Here is an 18553-nt window from a genome sequence, read left to right as displayed (position 1 = left end):
GTTAAAGGCCAAAGGAATAGCTTAAGACTAGTAACCCATCCTAGGGCAGAAGCATTGTCAACTGGCAGTCTTAACTAGTTTTTTTTCTGTGTTACTGGCACTTTAAGATTTTTCTTTCATGGTAGCTAAAAAGTTTATTTAAAAAATGATTTTGATTTATCCTTTCTGAATGAAATTTCTGTGGGAAGGCTTTACAGGTGATCTAATCTGATATATTGTTGGGACTGGAAGTATAGTCTATGCTATATAAATTTCCTTAATTGAAAATTTTACTCTATTTGGGAGTTCTTTGTGCCCTGCACCCCATTCATGCTGGTTTTTGATGTCTTACAGTATCCTATAGCATAGTGGTTTAAGAGAGCAAACTTGGTTAACTCTTTTAAAACTTCTCTGAGTTTGTTTCTACATTAGTAGTGGCAGTATCATTTCTTACCTTACAGATTATTTGTGAGCATTAAATTCATACATTTAGAACAGTATTTAGAACAGTGTCACTTTCTGTTCTAGCTTCCTTTTAGCTGTTATCTATTGCCGTCTTCGTAGATTATTATTCTTGCAAGGTGATGGCACATTGCTCATAATCTTGTAAATTTTAGGTCCTATAATGATCTTGGATGATTTCAGCATCCATATGGATGATGCACCAACATCCTGAGTCTCATTTCCCTGACCTCTTCAAATCCAGTGACTTTGTTCTTCAGTCTGTTGTATTACTCCCATGGGAATTATTAATAACTGTTCTGCCTAACAAATTATTAAAAAGTACCTTATATCCTTGAGGGTTGTTTGATTAGTTATATAACTGTTGATTAGCCATTGCCACTATTCTACCAACTCGTTTCTACTTCTAGTCTTTTGGCTTCTCATTCTTCCAGTTATCAGCCTTCTCTATTTTTCTATCTTTTCTCTATCTCTTGTTAACTGAGAATCTGTTGTCTACTGCTTGTCCATATCCTAGATCCCTCTTACTGGATATATTGGTCCCAACTGTCTGACAAAATCCCAGTTCTGAACTAACCCCATGATCTGCTTCCTCCATTTCTGTACCACCTAAATGCTGCAGTAGAAAATTACTTGAAAGAACATACTTTTTTTCATTATAAATTCATGATCATCAAGTGGACCCTATTACTACTTGAAAATCTATTGCCTTCCTCTTGTCAGCTGGTTTCCTCATCTCCACCATAACTGCTTTAGTTACCCACTCTTCTCAGACCTCCAACAGACCTCTTTCTAGAGAAGGCATTTCCTATTATTTTCCAGTGAAATAGGAGTACTAGGTGGTTGCCATTAGTTGCCCACTGTTTTACTATTTTTTTCTTCCTCCTTAATGTTAAAATAGAGGCAGTACTGTTTTTTATCTAGGACTCTCTTGCCTTCTGTCCCTTTGGGGTACCTTACACTGTTGATTATTTCTTCTTTTGTATATTCAGTTTTCTTTCTTACACTGAGTTCTTCTCCTCACTATTAAAAAAAACAAAATGAAACAATAAGGCTTTATGAGCACTACATTACTAATCTTTTGTTCTCTGTCCTAGCCAAATGCTTGAAATCATTATTTATGTTTGTTTCCATTTCTCACCTTTGTCTCATCTCAATTTATTCACTCCACCAAACAGTATTTGCTAATGATAGCAGTGACCTCTGTTTTAATAAATTAAGTGGATGTTTTTAGACTTGTTCTTATTTGACCTCTGTATTAGTTGGCTAAGGCTTTCATAATGAAATACCACAGACTGGATGGCTTAAGCAACAAAAATGCATTTTCTCACAATTCTACTGGCTAGAAGTTTAAGGTCAAGGCGTCTGCAGGTTTGGTTTCTTCTGAGGCCTCTCTGCCTTGGTTTGCAAATGACCATGTTCTTGCTGTGTTGATGGTCTTTCCTCTGTGAATGCACAGCCCTGGTGTCTGTGTTCACATTTCCTTATAAGGGCACCAGTCAGATTGGATTAAGGCCTAGGTGATAACATAATCACCTCTTTAAAGGCCCTATTCCCAAATACAGTCATGTTCTGAGGTGTGCTGGAGGGTAGAGCATCAACATAGGAATTTGGGGGGAACACACTTCAACATAACAACCTCCTAGAAGCTTTTAGCATTGTTGAAAACTTCTCCAAACCCTTTGGTATATTATTCTTCAGACCTCTTTTTGGTCATTTATTTTTAATTAATTTTTTAATTTACATCCAAGTTAGTTAGCATATAGTACAACAATGATTTCAAGAGTAGATCCCTTAATGCCCCTTACCCATTTAACCGATCCCCCTCCCACAGTCCCTCCAGCAACCCTCTGTTTGTTCTCTATATTTAAGAATCTCTTATGTTTTGTCCCTCTCCCTGTTTTTATATTATTTTGCTTCCCTTCTCTTATGTTCATCTGTTTTGTATCTTAAGTTCCTCATAAAAGTGAAGTCATACGATATTTGTCTTTCTCTGACTAATTTTGTTTAGCATAATACCCTCTAGTTTCATCCACGTAGTTGCAAATGGCAAGATTTCATTCTTTGGATTGCTGAATAATACTCCATTGTATATATATATACCACATCTTCTTTATCCATTCATCCATCGATGGACATTTGGGCTGTTTCCATACTTTGGCTATTGTTGATAGAGCTGCTATAAACATTGGGGTGCATGTGCCTCTTCGAAACAGCACACCTTATCCCTTGGATAGATATCCCGTAGTGCAATTGCTGGGTCATAGGATAATTCTATTTTTAGTTTTTTTGAGGAACTTCCATACTGGTTTCCAGAGTGGCTGCACCAGTTTGCATTCCCACCAGCAGTGCAAAAGAGATCCTCTCCATATCCTCGCCAACATCTGTTGTTGCCTGAGTTGTTAGTTAGCCATTTTGACAGGTATGAGGTGGTATCTCATTGTGGTTTTGATTTGTATTTCCCTGATGATGAGTGATGTTGAACATTTTTTCATGTGTCGGTTGGCCATCTGGATGTCTTCTTTGGAGTAGTGTCTATTCATGTCTTTTGCCCATTTCTCCCCTGGATTATTTGTTTTTTGGGTGTTGAGTTTGATAACGTTCTTTATAGATTATCAATACTAACCCTTTATCTGGTATGTCATTTGCAAATATCTTCTCCCATTTTGTCAGTTGCCTTTTAGTTTTGCTATTGTTTCCTTTGCTGTGCAGAAGCTTTTTATTTTGATGAGGTCCCAATAGTTCATTTTTGCTTTTGTTTCCCTTACTTCTGGAGATGTGTTGAGTAAGAAGTTGCTGTGGCCAAAGTCAGAGAGTTTTTGCCTGCTTTCTTCTCGAGGATTTTGATGGCTTCCTGTCTTACATTGAGGTCTTTCATCCATTTTGAGTTTATTTTTGGTTATGGTGTAAGAAAGTGGTCCAGGTTCATTTTTCTGCATGTTGCTGTCCAGTTTTCCCAACACCATTTGCTGAAGAGACTGTCTTTATTCCTTGGATATTCTTTCCTGCTTTGTCAAAGATTAGTTTGCCTTATGTGTGTGGGTCCATTTCTGGGTTCTCTATTCTGTTCCATTGATCTGAGTGCTTGTTTTTGTGCCATCTTTTTGGTCATTTAAATTGTAATTTCTTGAGTCTTGGTCCTAGGATGCTTTCTCTTGCCTCTTTGTTTTTTCTCACCAGGCAGTCTCACCACTTTGATTTCCACTAATGGAGGGAATTACTTCTCTCCATAAACCCTTACTTATCTAGCTAAGTTCTAGTCCTATTTAATAACTCTGCTTAGTTATCTCAGAGGCACCTAAACAAAATGAGACTAAATCTGAATTTAGGATAATCTCCATCCATGTGATTTAACCCTAGTCTACCTACATAGCCTTATCTCATGCACATTCATTTTTATTCCTTGGCTTCTTGGTACAAATACGCTTTATCATTTCCTTCAGAGTCTTTGTTCTTGTGACTTTCAGTATGTCAGTACTCCTCCCCTTAAAAAAACACTCCAATTTTGGGGCATGTGGGTGGCTCAGTTGGTTGAGTGTCTGACTTTGGCTCAGGTCATAATCTCATGGTTCATAGGTTCATGCCCTGCATTGGGCTGTGTGCTGACAGCTCAGAGACTGGAGCCTACATCAGATTCTGTCTCTCCCTCTCTTTCTGTCCGTTTCCCGCTCATGTTCTGTCCCTCTCTCAAAAATAAACATTAAAAAAAAAATAAATAAAAATCCCCAATTTTTAATATGTATCAAAGTTCTAAGCATTAGTTATTAGGAAAATGCAAATTGAAACTAGGAGATAACTACTAAAATTAACTATAAGGGCTAAAATTAAAAAAAAAAAAGACTGTAATATCAAATTTTCCAGTAAGACAGCCAGAACTCCCATAAATTGCTGGTGTGAGTATATACTTGTAGAACTACTTTGGAACACCATTTGTCATTTTTATATAAATTTAATATATACCTGTCTTTGGATTCAGTAGTTCTCTTGGGTATTTTCCCAAGAGAAATGAAAACCTATGGTTACAAAAAGCCTTATTCAAGAATTTTTTTGGTAGATTTATTTATAACGGCTAATCACTGGGAACAACCCAAATGTCAATTGATAGGATGGATAATGGATTGAAAAGTTTTGGTATATTAATTACTACAGTAGAATACTACTTGGTAATAAAGAGGAAAGAACATATGCAAAATGACATGGAGGAATCTAAAAAAAGCTCTCAGGTGCTGGACACAATACAGTACAATTCCATTTATATTAAGTTCTCAGATTAGGCAAAACTGATCTGTGGTGAAAACAATTTAAAATATTGAACAGTGGTTTGATCATTTGGTTGTGGGGAGAGTAGTGGTACTCAACAGGGAAGGGGCATAAAGGTTTCCTGAAAGGATGAAAATGTTCGGCATCTAATAGAGGTGTAGGTTATACACATTTATCTATTTGTCAGAGTTGTATAGGTAAGCGTATATTTCAGCCTATGTAAATTTTACCTAAAAAAAAAATTAAGCTAGGTGTCAGTGAGTGGAGGGTATAGATAAAACAAGAATGGCAGGGTGTCGATGGTTACAGAATTTGGGTTATGGATACATAGGAATTTATTATACTATTTTGTATATGTCTCAAATTTTCCACATGAACAGATTGTTTTGTTTTGGAAATCTAAAAGTTATAAAGACACGTCAACAACACCTATTCTTACAACTGGCTTAATAAATAAAATCTTAACCAATATAATTCTTTTCCCTTGTGAACCAAACCCTGATTCCATGCCCCTTCCCGCCACCAACTATCATCCTAGATTTCTCTTCACTTTTATTTATTTATTTTTTTTTTTAAATTTTTTTTTTCAACGTTTATTTATTTTTGCGACAGAGAGAGACAGAGCATGAACGGGGGAGGGGCAGAGAGAGAGGGAGACACAGAATCGGAAACAGGCTCCAGGCTCCGAGCCATCAGCCCAGAGCCCGACGCGGGGCTCGAACTCACGGACCGCGAGATCGTGACCTGGCTGAAGTCGGACGCTTAACCGACTGCGCCACCCAGGCGCCCCTCTCTTCACTTTTAAAAGAGGTTAGGGGGCGCCTGGGTGGCTCAGTCGGTTAAGCGTCCGACTTCGGCTCAGGTCATGATCTCGCGGTCCGTGAGTTCAAGCCCCGCATCAGGCTCTGTGCTGACTGCTCAGAGCCTGGAGCCTGTTTCGGATTCTGTGTCTCCCTCTCTCTCTGACCCTCCCCCATTCATGCTCTGTCTCTCTCTGTCTCAAAAATAAAAATAAACATTAAAAAAAATTTTAAAAGAGGTTAGAGTGGGAGAGAGTCAAAGCATAAGAGACTCTTAAAAACTGAGAACAGGGGCGCCTGGGTGGCGCAGTCGGTTGAGCGTCCGACTTCAGCCAGGTCACGATCTCGCAGTCCGTGAGTTCGAGCCCCGCGTCAGGCTCTGGGCTGATGGCTCGGAGCCTGGAGCCTGTTTCCGATTCTGTGTCTCCCTCTCTCTCTGCCCCTCCCCCGTTCATGCTCTGTCTCTCTCTGTCCCAAAAATAAATAAACGTTGAAAAAAAAATTAAAAAAAAACAACAACAACAACAAAAAAAAACCTGAGAACAAACTGAGGGTTGATGGGGGGTGGGAGGGAGGTTAGGGTAGGTGATGGGTATTGAAGAGGGCATCTTTTGGGATGAGCACTGGGTGTTGTATGGAAACCAATTTGACAATAAATTTCATATATTAAAAAAAAATAGAAAAAAAAATAAACATTCCAAATATCAATTCTAAAGTTCAGTTTCTTGGGGGAAAGTCTCTCCTGACTCGAAACACTCAATAGCTTAAGTGTCCCTGTTATGTGATTTCATGGCTTTTATCCTAATTATGATTTATTTGTTTGATTACTTCATATCAATCTCTCCATTAGACTTAAGTTTTCAGAGGGCAGGGTATATTTACTCTTATTGTCTTAGTGCCTGGCATAATAAATTTATTGAATGATTGTATTGGTGTCATTTTTTTCTCTTTAATTAAAGATTTCCTAAAAATTGAAGAGCTATTATTCCATACTTTGATTGTTGGATCAGTATGTTAAAAAAAAGTTATGAATGTGAGCAGATTCTTGATAGGTGATAATTCTTTCTCATTTTATTGGCAACTGATTAAAAAAAAGAGCAATAATATTGTGTACTGAGATCTGGAACCATGTCCAAAAGTCCTGTCACTTGATTCCCAAATACTTTTGAGCTTTATTATGTTGTCTGTTTCTTACTTGGAAGCATGTGAGTAAAAGACCCCTTTCCTATTTACAAAGATTATTCTACATACCTCTTCTTTTCTCTAGTGTGCTTTCTCCCTTGCCTATTAGTTTATGTTTATAAGGGATGATGGTCTTGTTTTTTTCTTAAATTTTATACTGTAGGTATATATTTAAATTTTGATTTGCTTCATTGCCTTATGAAGGTATGAACTAGTGAAAAATAAAGATTGATAAAAATGTTTTGCGAATAGTTACACCATTAAACGCTATTTTTGGTGCAAATACATGTTAAAAGTACTGAAGGGGAGGGATTGTGTTTTGATTTTTTATTTTGTATTTCAAAATACTTCAGTAGTTTAACAGAGTAGCTAAATTTCTGCTATGATTGCTATGATTGTTGTTTACCTCGTGCTGCTTTTTGGGATATAGCATATTACACAGTTAGGAGTGTGGGCTCTGAAGAGTCAGATTACCAGAATTTGAGTCCTGGTCTCACAGTTTCCTGGCTGCATGATTTTGACCAAGTGACTTAACTGTTCTGTGCCTCAGTTTCCTCGTCATTAAAACAGAGATGATAATAGTACTTGGCAGCATTGTGGAGATTTTATGAGGTAGTGTGTGCAATGCCTGACACTTAGTAAATGTTAGATATTTGTATTACTTTTTGGGTTCTAGGGAACCTAATAAAAAAATACCTTTTTCTCTGAGTTTTTTTTGTAATCATCATAAAATGCACATAATACATAATTTGCCATTTTCACCATTTTAAAGTGTACAATTCAGTGGAATTAAGTACATTCATAGTGTCCATTAAACAATAACTCTCCTTCTCTGCCTCTTCACAGTCCCTGATAACCTAACCTCTGTTTTACTCTCTGTTTCCATGAATGTGACTATTCAGGGTACCACATATAAGAGGAAATCATATAGTATTTGTCCTTTTGTGACTGGCTTATTTCAGATGGCATAATGGTTTCAAGGTTCATTCGTATTGTAGCATGTGTTGTAGCTGTTGATTCTTATCTTCATTTTTTTGTGATTGGAAAAGATACTTTGTATGATATTGATCTCTTTGAATTTTCTGAAGGTTGTTTTGTGGCCTAATATCTGTTCTTTCTGGGAGAATGTTTCATCAGCATTTGAGAAGAATGTGTATTCTGCTTTTGGATGGAGTGTTTTATAGCTATTACATCACTTCAGGTTGATGTGAAAAGACATCAGTGTCTCAGAGGTTCTCTGAGACTGTTCATTTTCCTTTTTTTCTTTCTATTCTGCAGACTGGTTAATCTCAGATGATGGCTCTTCAAATTTGCTCATTATGTCTTCTACCTACTCAATTCTGCTACGGAACCTCATTTTTCCTTTTCAGCTAATGTGTCTTTCAGTTTTAGAATTTCTGTTTTGTTCTTTAAAAAAAAATTCTTTATTGATCTTCTCTATTTGGTGATATACCAGTATCTTTGGCATGGTTCTTTTCATTTTTTGAACATATTGAAAATAGCAGATTTAAAGTCTGTCTGCTAGTAAGTCCACTGTCTGGGCTTCCTCAGAGATGGTTTTTACTGACTGCTTTTTTTTTCCCCCGTGTGTGAGCTATACTTTCATATTTCTTTGTAAATCTTGTAATTTTTTGTTAGAAACTGGACATTTTAAATTACACAATATGAACAATTTAAATTACATAGCACAGATTCTTTCCCTTCCCAAGATTTGTTTTTGTTGTTATTAGGTAATTTTTCTCAACTAATTTGTAAAATCTGAGTTCTTTGTCACGTGAGGTCATGAAGTCCCCACTCAGCTTAGTTGTCAGCTAATGACCGAGCAGAGATTTCCTTGAATTCTTGGAAGCTATAAGTCTACTTGAGAGATTGATATGAAATAATCAAATCACAATTATGATAAAAGACATGAAAGCACATAACAGGGGCACTTAATCTCGTGAGTGTTTCGAGTCAGGAGAGAGAGACTTTCCCCCAAGGAAGTGACCTTTAGATTGATATTTGGAGAATGTTTAAAAGTGAAGAGGGATTCAGCATAGTGGTTGGTGGGGGAAGGGTATGTGAAATTAGGGCATGGTTCATAAGGGAAAAGAATTAGATTGTTATGGTTTTATTTATTAAGCCAGTGGTGAGAACATCAGTGCTACTCATTTGTCTTCACACCTTTGATTAAAAAAACCTTTTCATGTTGAAAATTTTAAACATATCCAAAATAAACAGAACCATATAATAATTTTTTTCCTCTTCATGTTTTTCAGTGCAGACTGGTGCTTTTCATTAGTGGGAAATGTGTAAAGAGCCAGTCTGGATTAAAAAAATTCATTCATTCATTCATTCATTCATTCATTCATTTTTAAGAAATCTCTCTGCCCAAAGTAGGGCTTGAACTCTTGACCCTGAGATTGAAATTTGTATGCTCTGCCAACTGAGCCAGCCAGGCACCCCTGAATTTCTTTATCTTAGAACATCAGCCTCTGGAGAGCTTCTGATTAATTTTTGACTCCCAAGTCAAAGCATTAATAGACTTTCTAGTATGGCTGGGTCCAATTGGGTTAAGTCACTGTGGCCCAAGGTCATGTAAAGACATTGAGTTCCCAAGGTAGCTACTGTGAGAGGAGGGTAGTAGACATAAGAGATAGTGCTTGAAAGAAAGCAAGGGTGCAAGGCAGATAGTACTGTGTTTACAGTAAGGATTATAGTGAAGTAAGTTTCATGATTTATTCTGCAAATTTTAAATGCAGTCTCTTGACCTTATTTGAAACTCTTAAAATTGATCAACAATATGACGTTACAGTCCATGAAAACTGATGTTTTTCTAATACTTTGAAGGGGTTTAAAATACCTGTTACTGGAACCAGTATTTCATTGATTGATTGATACATCTCTTAGATTAGCAATTAGGCAGAAAATGCTGAAGTTAATTAGGAGCACATAATAGGTGTATAATTGTACCAAGCATGAATCACATTTGAAAATCTAGTATTCATGTATTCCTGAGGCACCTAATGCCCAAAAGCTTCTATATCATATACTTTTTATTTAAGTGCATTTACTTGTTTTGAGAGAGAGAGCGAGCGTGTGAGTGGGTGAGTGGCGGGGAAGGAATCCAAAGTGGGCTCACACTAACAGTGTGGAGCCTGACATGGGGCTTGAACTCATGAACTGTGAGATCATGACCTGAGCCAAAATCAAGAGTTGGATGCTTTAAGGGGCACCTGAGTGGCTCAGTCAGTTGAGTGTCCGACATGGTCGTGATCTCACAGGTTTGTGAGTTTGAGCCCTGCATTGGGCTCTGTGCTGACAGCTCAGAGCCTGGAGCCTGCTTTGGATTCTGTGTCTCACTCTCTCTCTGCCCCTCCCTTGCTTGTGCACGTGCTCTCTCTCCCTCTCTCTCAAAAATAAACACTAAAAAAATAAAAAAGAGTTGGATGCTTAACTGACTGAGCCACCCAGGCTCTCCAGCTTCTGTTTTCAGTAACTTCATAATACATTAAACTTTTGGGCATTCAGGGTACCTAAGGAGTGACGTTTCTTTAAAAAAAAAAAATCTGAATATCATCTACGTCTAAGCTCAATTATATCCTTCATGCTGTTACATTTAGTAGTTAATATTATTGTAAGCTACCGTACAGTAATTTTTCTAGATGGTTGTCTTATTCCTTAAATTGAGTTGCTTGAGGGCAGAAATTGTATATTAATCTTTGCATGTGTTGCTTACTGTAGTTGATCGATTAATGCTTATTGGGTAAATGAACGTTTTTATTTTTCATTTTGAGAATATTACAGGGATTGTTCCTTAAAGTGTTTATTAGACAATGGCACAGATTTCTACACAGATTGGCCCTATGGGAGAATAGAGAATAATTAAATAAAAGTAGTTTCATCTAGGAACAGTTTTCTGAAGCTAGAACTAATATGTTATGAAATTAGCTAGAGTGGGGAGTCAAATTTCTAGATGGTTATGTTTTAGTTAAAGTAAATGGCATATAAGAGAACTTCTAAGTTCATATGGCAAAAACAGGGAAAAATTGCAAAGTTAGAGTCTCTGAGGTTTCTGATGTTTCATAGACTAACAAAAGGTTGCTTTATTAGCAGCATTAATGAACAAATCGCTTTATTGGCTTAGGCATACTGGTAGCTTTGTCGGTCCAAAGAGCTAAGAGTTCTCATTTCAATTCATGATTATGTTAGAGTAGTGAAGTGAAAGCCATTGACCTTCTCTTAAGCAGAAAATAGAAAGTTTTTACAAATAGATTGAAGCATTATAAGAAATGTGATGAAGAACTAACTTATCAAACCACTTAAAATTTTTGAGTTTGAAAAATGTTTTTGTGCATCAATTTTACAATAGTAGATTTAAAAGAATAGACTTAACTGGTTGCTATTTAAAAATAATAATTTTAGTAGGATGGTTTTATAGAGGTAGTTCAGAATGATTGAAAAAATGAATTATTAGAATGGACAAACTTTTCAGTTCTTCAAATGGTGATATATATTAAGATTAATATGAGATACAGAAGGTATTAAACTTTAGAGAAGGTATAATGCCACTCAGATGGCATAGCTTCCAAGTTATCTTTTATTTAAGTAAATGAAATGCATTTTGCTTATTAGGATCATTTTTGGGAGTGCTGATTGGCTTCTATTAATTTACATTAGAGATTAAAGTAGAATCATGGGGGGGCCTGCTTCTAAATCAAAGGTCTTCAAAACCATAGTTTTAAAGGCCATGAATTACAGGAGTAAGTATTGTATAGCTGTACAGAACCAAGATTTGTATAGCAGCAATTCATTTATAATTTTAAATTTCTAAATTATAAGATATTTAAAGATATAAAAAATACAAGAAGGAATTTAAAGTGTTCATGTATCCAAGTGGCCAAAATTGACAAATATGAACATTTTGCTAGAATTGTTTCAGAACTTTTTATTTACTTACAAAAAAAATTTTTTTTTAAATGTTTATTTTTGAGAGAGAGATACAGAGTGTGAGCATGGAAGGAGCAGAGAGAGAGAGAGAGAGAGAGAGAGAGAGAGATTGAGAATCTGAAGCAGGCTCCAGGCTCTGAGCTGACAGCACAGAGCCTGACATGGGGCTCGAACCCACAAACTTTGAGATCATGACCTGAGCTGAAGTCAGATGCTTAACTGACTGAGCTACCCAGGTCTCCCTCAAAACTTTTTAAATAAAAAGTTAGTTGAGGATGGCTAATCTCATTCTTCTGTCTTTCTTGTAAGAGGTAATTAGTAGTCTGGAGTTATCCATTGTTTTTTATACTTTTATGCACGTTTGCATAAAAAAATTAATAGGATTGATTTAGGTTTAAAATGTAAATATTGTTTAACACCTTTTAACTTCCTTTTTTTCACTCAATGTTCATATCAGGATTATCCATGTTGAGATTATATATATATATATATATATATATATATATATATATATATATAAAGTTTGCTTATGTTAACTTCTATATTATTAGTTCCATTATTTGTGATGTTAAACTGGATTAGTTGGTTTATAGCAAATGCTGCCAGATTTCTCCATTATAAAGATATCTTTTTCTCTTTGGTAATTAATCCATGCCTGGAGGCTGAGGAAACATCAAGGACCTTTCGCCCAGTGATTTTAACATTCATTGTTGATATTTGCTTGAATCATTGATTACATTGATATTTGCAAAATGATGATTTTTTTTAGTTCTGTTTTTTTCCACATTTATTAGCTGATATTCTTCTGTGAGGAAGAATTTCTACTCTCCTTTTTTTCATTATCACTGTGGGCTCATGGATTCTTTTATTCAGTGAATTAAAATCCATTATTGTTATATTTCTTTTGAAGGTTCAAATTGTTAAAATTTAGCCAGTGGGAACTCATTCAGTCTGGTTTTGGTGTCTCTGTGATAGGTCCCATCATTTTTAGAGCACTTAATTTTTCTGGCACAAAAGAATGTTCTGTTCTTACTTTTATGCTTTTCCCACTATGGAGCTGGAAGTGGCTATTTCTCCAAGGACCCTTATTCCTCTTGGTGTAGTTCCATCACTACATCATGGGCACTGGATATATTCTGTATTACTGTGTATCACTGTTCTTTAGGGACTCTTTTCACTGGACAGAGCAAGAGGTCTAAAAAAACTAGTAATATTTGTAATTCCAATCTACTACTGCAGGGTTCTTCTCTCTTCCTGTTACATATTTGGATGTCTCTTAACAATAACATCAATATACATTTATTTATTGGTTCTGTCCTTCAACGTATACACAACATAATATTGAAATTGCCATACCAATACTGCTGCCAACTATAAACCCAATATGTAAGGTTTAAGATTTCTATGCAGTTTTTTGTTCATACAGTAGATCCCAGTGAAGGTATGTAGTCAGAGTACTATGCTCATAAGCTATTTTAATTAATTATGTTTTGATGTCACCTTGATAAACACTTGATAATCTGTTTTTGTTCATATTCAGTTTTAGGGCCCCATTATTGATTTAATTTTATTTACCATTTTGAGAATAGTAAAACTACCATGTCTACGGGTCAAAACTACATAAAAAAGCATTCTTAAAGGTCTTCCTTCTCAATCACTATTTTCCATTTTTACTCACTTTGTAGGTAACCAATTTCATTAATTTCTCTGGTTTATCCTTGTGTTTCTTTTTTATAAAAATAAGCCTATTTATGTGTGTGCATGCATTTGTGTTTGTATATGTTATTCATGTTCTTTTTTACACAGAAACACTAGATATGCATATTCCTTATGAGTGAATTTGAGCATTAGCTTATTGAATTCTAGGAAAACATTTGCTGGTATTTTTATTTGAGTAATGTTATTACTCATTAGCTTGGGGAAATCAACATCTTTATGATAATAAGGTACTTTTGGAAGAGAATAGGGGATGTCTTTCTATTTGTTTATTTACTTTTGTATGTTTCAGAAGTGTTTTAAAGTTTTCCTTATAGAAGTTTTACACATTTACATTTATTCCTAAGTATTTTTAACTTTTTTGTTGTTTTTTTATAAATACTGTTTTCTGTTCAATCAAATAAGCAATTTGAATTTTTTTCTTTTTACTAAGAGATTTAAGCTTGTTTACATATCTTGATATGATGGGTGTTTTTCTGATTGATGTGTTGTATTTACTGCTGTTTTTTATTCTTTCACATAGTGGTCTGTTTCTCTACTTTTTGAGAATTATTTTCTTACTTAAGGAAGGTTGATATTTTTGTTTTAATGGCTAAATTTTGGCAGTGGACTTAGACTGCTGAATATTGTTTTGTCTGCATTAAATGAATATCCTTTGACATTCACTTGTTACCTATTTAACACCAGAGAGCTGATTCTTCTCCGTGTTATTTCCCTTTATTTTACATATTAAAAATTCCATTATAATATGTGAAAGAATATAATATTTAAGTACCATTCTTCTTCTGTCCTTGTCCATACCTTTGTTTTAGTAATATATCTAAAATTAAATATATTCACTGTTGTCTCTGTTTAGTAAAGCTTTTGTCAGTTTCCTCTGTCTTTATTTGATGGTATGAAATTCATTCTTTTGTAGATTGCTCATAATGGGCTATGCTTAATATATTTCCGGAGTTCATGCAAGTTTAAATCTGTGTTTCTTTAATAGCCTTGATAGTTAAAAGGACACCTGATTGGATATGAAATCCTTGGTTTACAGTTTGATTCCTTGGATTTCTTGAAAAGGTGCTACAATGTTGACTCACTTTGAATGTTGCTATTGAGAAATCTGATGCCAGCCTTACTTCTGTCTTTTGTAAGAGGCTTAGTACAGTATTTTTGTTGGAAGCCCCCAAAGGTGTTTTTTTTTTTAATTTATTATTAAAATTTTATTAGGCTATGTTTTAGAGTTTATTATTCTGAGATTGTTTTTCCAAGTATGTAGATTTTTGTCAGAATTCACATATATCATATTTCTTCCTGCCTGCTACAACATACATGTATGCATTTGTTTTTGTTTTTGGAAATACGTTTTAAATTATAATTTTAAATATTCTTTTATTTTGCTTTTATTCTTCATAGTTATCAGTTATGCATGTTATAGCTTCTTCACAGATCTGTGGTTTTTTATTTGATCTTTTTTCCTTTATTTTTATTCTCTTGTCTGCTTGCTCCTTATTTTCCCTTATGTTTTTATTCGAATTCAGTCTTACTTTTTATAATTTAAAAAGTGATTTGACTTTTCCTTCTTCTTCTTTTTTTTTTCTTTTTGTTTATTCTCCCAAGTAGGGTCAATTATTATTTCATATCTTACTGTGTTTTGTCAATATCTATTCTGAGTTTTTGATTTTTGCTTACACACAGACACACACACACACACACACACACACACACACACTGTATTTACTTCAATCTGGAGTATTAGTTGACAGTTTTGTGAATTTTTTGTGGTGAGAATTTTCATTAGCTGAAGTGTTTGGATTGGGATTTCCATGTTTTTTTTTTTTCCCTTAAAAAATACTTTTTTTTTTTTTAATGTTTATTTTTAAGAGAGAGAGAGAGATTGAGTGTGAGCAGGGCAGGGGCAGAGAGGGAGACACAGAATCTGAAGCAGGCTCCGATCTCTGAGCTGACAGCACAGATCCTGACGTGGGTCTGGAACCCACGAGCTGTTAGATCATGACCTGAGCCAAAGTCAGACGCCCAACTGACTGAGCTACAGCTGCCCCTTTCCATGTTCTTATAGTAGCTTTTTAATTAGTGTTGTCTACTACTTCTATTCATTTCCTGGCTTAGCGTTACCAGTTGTATGTAGACAGGGGTGAGAGATTTGCTTGGCTTATAATATTTCTTGTTCAAGAGCTCTCCCTTTTGTTGGTATAGTGAAGTGCAATTTCTTTAATGTATAGGTTATTTATTTATTTTTTAATTTGTTTTTTTGGTCTGGGAGGGTGAGGGGAAAGGGGTTTGTATATTGTAGACTTTTGAGATTCTTTTTTGTTTTTTTAGAACACTTAATTTCCACCTTTTGCTTTCTTTTTTCCTTTTACCACCAAGCCTCTAAGGGTGTCCCATCTTCCTGAGACTGCCATCTCTGATCTTTCATACTTTGAACCCTCCCTATCTATTCATTGGTAGCCAGGAATCTGATCTACTCTGGGACACCATTTCTTAGTACTTTCCTATTTACTGTAAGACTTTCGCTTTCTGGAAATCATGTGTTCCACCTACTCCAGGCTCCAGTTTCCTTCTGTTTGCCATGCAGTCTGTGCTTGATTCTTCAGAATTTGCTCTGCTAAAATTTTACCCCTTCCTCAACTTATATCTAACATGGACTCTGTATTAGTCTGCTGGTTAAGCCAATGGTGTGGTTTATGGCTAGTTTTATTTGCTTTCTGGGTTGATGCTTTCTTTTATTTTCAGTTTTGAAGGGTGTATGGAAAGATTGGATTTACATGGGGCTGTTGTTGTCCTATGAGAACCTGGAATATAGTCGTTTGACTTTTAACTTTGTTGTACCCCTTCTAATACAGAAGTTTAAAGTTTTGATGACGAATGTATCAACTTTTTCTTTTATGGCTTTTGTGCCTTATTTAAAATAGCATTTTCAATCTTCATGTCTTGTGAGATTATCCTATATTGTCTTTTGAAAGTTTTAGTTTCGATTTTTTCAGGTGTTGGTAAAACATAATACCTAGAAAGTTTGATCTACACTGGGATGTTGTAGAGATATATTTTTACCTTACTTTTTTAGTGGATGTTTAATTGTCCCTGAATCATTCATTTAAATAGTCCTTTTTCTCACTTCTTGTAATACTACCTTTGTCATGTATGAAATTTCTGTATACACACAGATTTGAATTTGGACTCTGTGTTCTTGTTCATTGGCCTCTTTGACCCAATACCGCAGGTCTCACCGTTATGACTGTATAGTAAATCTTCGTTTCTGGTTGATAAGCCTCCTTTCTTTTTGCCCTAAAATTTTTGTCTAATCTTGGTCCCATATTAACTTTGAGAAAATTATTTGGCTTTGTTTTTAGGTATGAACTAAACTAATAGCAACAATTATTTGTTTTTACTGAAACAAGGGATCAACTTGACATTTTAGCACCTTCTGTGTGTATATATTATCTTATTTAATTTTTAAGCACCTTCTGTGTGTATGTATTATCTTATTTAATTGTAAGCAATTGTAACATGTAGGTATTGCTATGCTTGTTTTACTTTGAAGAAACCAAAACTTAGAAAAGTTAAATAATTTTATTCAGTAAATATTGAGTGACTACAATATGTACTACCATGCCCTAGAGCTGGAGTAATAAATAAAACTGGTGCTAATATAAAGATTTTTAAAAAGACATGTAATGATCCTTAATAGTTATAAAATGTAGAATTGCTTGGTTATTTTGTTTGTTACACGGATTGAAAAAAAATTTTTTAATGTTTATTTTGAGAGAGTGTGAGAGAGAGAGAGAGAGAGCACCAGAGCAGGAGAGGGGCAGAGAGAAAGGGAGACACAGAATCTGAAGCAGGCTCCAGGTTCTGAGCTGTCAGCACAGAGCCCGACATGGGACTCGAACCCATGAAACATGAGATCATGACCTGAGCTGAAGTTGGACGTTTAACTGACTGAGCCACCCAGGTGGCCCATGTTACATACATTTTAAATGGTAAAGAACCACATTAACGAGAATTTGCAAAATAGACAAAAGGATAGAAGTCACCAGAATAATTGAAAATATTTAAATTCATATCTACTTTTTTCATAGTTTCTTGGCATATAATTTTTATTACAAGTTTATTTAATATTTCAATCAGATGTATAAGTGACACATGATAGTTCCTTTTTATATACATAACAAAATCATATGTAGTTGAGTGTGCCATATTGTAAAGTGGATCTTTTTAAGATATCACATGACTATCACATGACTATCACATGACTTAGTAAATAGTTTATTAAAAGTGAACCTATTTGGATGGGTCTTAGTGATACTGCCTTATGGAAGGCATCTATATTAAGATAACATTTATTTATGTAGCCGTGTTTATTAGACAAATGATCTTCATTCTAACTTTGCTCAGAAATCATATGTCATGGACTACTGTGGGTCTATGGAGTTTCCACTGATAACATAATAAGTCTTAGTCTAGATCTCATCTACCTTAAGGAAAAGACTTAAAGGAAGAGATGATAAGCTTTGAGTGCCTATACAAATTTCTCTTTTGTAAATAATTTGTTTATACTTGGAAGTTTGATTACATAATTTGGGTTATTTGCTGTGATATATGCTTATATGCAGTGCCTTTTAAAAAGAGGTAGGCAGGGGCGCCTGGGTGGCGCAGTCGGTTAAGCGTCCGACTTCAGCCAGGTCACGATCTCGCGGTCCGTGAGTTCGAGCCCCGTGTCGGGCTCTGGGCTGATGGCTCAGAGCCTGGAGCCTGTTTCCGATTCTGTGTCTCCCTCCCTCTCTGCCCCTCGCCCGCTCATGCTCTCTCTCTCTCTGTCCCAAAAATAAATAAACGTTGAAAAAAAAAATTAAAAAAAAATAAATAAAAAGAGGTAGGCAAGACATGAATGTTAATTGAATATTTTCCACGTGGAAGTAATTGAAGATAGAAGGTGTAGGAGTGGAGACTCAGAGCTCTTTCAGTATAGGAATGTCCAGCCAAGTTTTGTTTTTTCTGGCCATATTTTCAAGTATTTATATTTAGAAAACTTTCCAGTCACCCAATAGGGTTATTCAATTGGAAAGTTTGGAATATGCTATAAATTTTCTTAAAAACATACATTTATGCCAAGGTTATGTATATTAGTATATGTTATTTCTTAGTGCTAGATAGTTTGTTAGAATCAGGTTTGGCACCAGAGAAAATGTATGTTTCTAGATTTTACTCATTTGTAA

General features: G+C 35.2%; 1 protein-coding gene across 3 annotated transcripts in view; it reads left to right on the top strand.

The window, feature by feature from the left end:
* The window catches only part of FBXW7 (F-box and WD repeat domain containing 7), a 222861-nt gene that overhangs the window by 39938 nt on the left and 164370 nt on the right, over nt 1-18553 (top strand). The window lies entirely within an intron of this gene.

The sequence above is a fragment of the Lynx rufus genome, unplaced genomic scaffold, assembly GCF_022079265.1.
Source record: "Lynx rufus isolate CCGP_SWC_20201006 ecotype Redwood Valley unplaced genomic scaffold, mLynRuf1.p SCAF_3, whole genome shotgun sequence".
NCBI classification, from domain to species: Eukaryota; Metazoa; Chordata; class Mammalia; order Carnivora; family Felidae; genus Lynx; species Lynx rufus.
The sequence above is the reverse complement of the archived record's forward strand: the minus strand, read 5'-3'. Positions and strand labels throughout refer to the sequence as shown.